The sequence below is a fragment of the Myodes glareolus genome, chromosome 10 (assembly GCF_982192425.1).
Source record: "Myodes glareolus chromosome 10, mMyoGla1.1, whole genome shotgun sequence".
Taxonomy (NCBI): domain Eukaryota; kingdom Metazoa; phylum Chordata; class Mammalia; order Rodentia; family Cricetidae; genus Myodes; species Myodes glareolus.
The window spans coordinates 55,890,039-55,893,299 of record NC_142035.1 but is presented as its reverse complement, the minus strand read 5'-3'; the positions used below and the strand labels follow the sequence as shown (position 1 = coordinate 55,893,299).

Genomic DNA, 3,261 nt, shown 5'->3' with positions numbered 1-3,261 from the left:
GTAGATAAACGTGGACCAGTCCTCCAGCTTTGCTTTGGGATTCTATGGCTCTCTGACTTTTCTCTCCATCTTTCTCTAACCATCTCACCATGGTACTGTGCCTCCTCTGCTCTTTGTACATTTTCATGTCTCCCGTTCACCACCTTCTGCCTCTCAACCTGCCCTTTCCACCGCGATCTATTAGTCTATCTCTTTTTTACAGTGGGTTCTTTTTGATAAGGTCTAGTCTAGTCTAGTCTAGTGCCCAGTCTAGTCTAGGCAATGTTGATTTGTGCTCCCATTTTCCTGCAAAGACGAGTTGCTAAGCAAATGCATATTGCTTTCCTCCTTCCACACTGACTTCATTCTGTCTTCTTTGTGTGAAGTTCTGTTATCGGGGGACAGGAAGTCTTGTAGCTACCCAGTCTTCCCCTATAGCGGGTGTTGCATGGGGGATACATATGCCCTGACAGACCTGTATGAAATATCCCTGAGTGTCTGTCTCTCTGTGTGGCCAGGAGCAAGGCGCATGGGAGTTCTGCTGGCGATCAGACTCCACCTCCAAGCTGTGGGCTTTCCATATGGATCCTTGATCTGGTATGACATGGTGGGGGGGGCAGGGGAGGCTTACTGCAGATTTAAAAGTTAGGAAGTAGAAAGAGAAACGCCTTCCTTTAAACTCAGGTGCACACTTGTAACCTTCATTGTTCGCTGCCTACTGTTGTGGCTGGTTAACTGCAGTCCTCTAGTGCTTGGAAGATCAAGTCTTCTTCATTTGTGTCTGATTTTTTTTTTTTTGCTTTCAATCAAGTTGTATTTTCTATTACAACCCCATTTAAATAAATAAAATAAAGAGACAACCCCATTTTCAAATTAACTTTTATTTGAAATTACTCTTTCCCACATGTATTTTAGAATTCTATACTATACAATAACCCACAAAACCAATAACCCAATACCAAAATTTCTAACAGCAAGTTATACAATTTTCTAGGTAATAAATAAAGGTTTTCCTTCAATGATTAAGGGAATACTTAAGTTTCTGTAAATTTAACATAAAAATCATACTTTAAGTTCATAAGGTTTATCATGTAACTTCAAATATAGCATGTTTTATAGGAATCTACAAGCTTTTAATTCCTAAAAGGTGACTTATTTTTTTTAGGTTCAAAGTTACATTCTTCGTATTTTCTCCTACAACTTCAAACTTTCTACACTCAACTAATCAACTGTTCCATGCCACTCCAGACAAACTTGACATGACGGATCTACTTAAAGTGTTATTTATCGTCCCCCAAAGAAGGTTAAAAAGCAGTTTGTCATGACTGCAGATTTTTACTAATAGGATGTATTCTACAATATCCATTACAAAAGCTTTCAAAGATCATTTCTTTCTTGGTAGTAATGAGTTGATCTCCATAAATGCAGAAAGAACCACACAGTGTAACACTGGGCTCCTTTTTTACTCAGATGTTGAACAACTTAAATGACAATCACACCATTAAGAGAGTAACAAAGGATGGAAAATGGCAACACAACTGGCCACAGTATAGATGAAATAAACCAGGGTTTTGTTTTGTTTTTAGGACTAGGAAGCATTGGAGGCTTGGAAATCCAGAATCAAAAAGAAAAAGGAGGGGAAAAAAAAGTCCTTAGCCACAACCACTCCATTACCATTATCAATAGCGTCTTGGGCTATAGGAACGAGATCTTGACTGTGACCTGTATCGACTGTAATAAGGAGAAGGCGACCTTCTTCTGTACTGGTAATCGTAATCTTCTATCTGTCATAGCCTCAATCATATCCTCTATCATAGTAAGAATCTCGTTGTCTACCGCCACCGCCACCTCCGCCACCTCCTCCTCCACCACCACCACCTCCACCACCACTATGAGTTGGTCTGCCCATGTAAATGCCTGGTGTAGGTGTGTGAGCACTCTTGGTTATAGAATAATCCACACAAATTCTTCTACCATCCAACTCCATTCCATTTGCCCTTTCCATAGCCTCCTTAGAGTCATCTATCCTCTCAAAATACACAAAAGCAAATCCACGTGACCTGCCAGTTCGCTGAACATAAACTACATTGACAGCACTCAACGGTCCATATCGAGAAAATACTTCACGAAGATCTCTTTCTGTTGTGTACAAACTGAGACCAAACACTCCCAGGCAAGTATTGGGATCTGGATTTGCCCTGCTGCCTGTATGTCTTCTGCGATTAGACATTGGAGAGTGACTCTGGCTTCTTCGTCGACGATACTCTGGTGTATAGGATCTACTTTGAGATTGTCTCCTATGAGAGTGGGACCTGGACCGACTGTAGCGTCTATGAGAATGCCTCCTTGACCTTGACCTGGATTTTGATCTTGATCGAGAATGGGATTCAGAATGTTTGGAAACCCGTGATGGACTATGAGATCCTGACCTGCTCTCTGATTTTACACGAACAGGAGTTCCCGTTGGAGATTTTGACTGAGAGCGAGACTCTCTGCCCTCGAAGTTGTTCTCCTCTACATCACTCATGTCGGCCAGGAGCTCCTGAGAACTAGACAAGAGACAAGTCTCGGCTCGAGGGCCGACGGCCTAGTCACCCGCTGTCTGGACTGTGGGGAGGAGGAAGGCGACGGCAACAACGGCCGGGGCGCTCCACTCCCACTAGCTTGCACGCTCGGGCAAAAAAAAATCTTGTGTCTGATTTTTATGAGAGGACTTGGGGTGCGCTAGTGGCCGCTGTCAGTCCACATCACGAGGCTGTAGATGGTCTGTTTCCAGATGCCCCAAGCCTCAGTAAATGGAGGGAAAAGAAAAGTCCTACGCCCTTAACTACAAATGATGCCATTGATTTCTCAGGGCTGCTTTACGAATTATCACAAACTAGGTGTCTAAAACAAAAGGTGTGTTTTGAAAAGTCCCAAAGTCAGAAGCTGTACCGGTGCAGGATTTTTTCTTGGAGACTGTATGGGAAGTAGTCCTGAAACAGAGTAGGTTGCTGACAGGGCCTGCTGGTCTACAGCTTTATAGATGGGTCAGTCCAATCCTTGCCTCTCTCTGTTCCATAGCACCTTCTCTGGGTCTCTGTCCAGAATATTATTAGATAGTCTTGTACCTAATCTTGTATGCTCTTATTTTGCTCTTTATCAAGTTGTAATTAACTTCTGCAAAAAAAAACCCCAAAAACCCAAACCTCCTTTCAAATCAAATCTCATACTGAGGTAGGATGAAATTATTATTATTATTATTATTATTATTATTATTATTATTGTGGTCTTGTTATATAG

At 42.1% G+C, this 3,261-nt stretch overlaps 1 pseudogene; it reads right to left on the bottom strand.

Moving 5' to 3' along the window:
* Positions 1–841: 841 nt before the first annotated feature.
* Positions 842–2,660, bottom strand: LOC148120652 (transformer-2 protein homolog alpha pseudogene; annotated as a pseudogene).
* Positions 2,661–3,261: the final 601 nt, after the last annotated feature.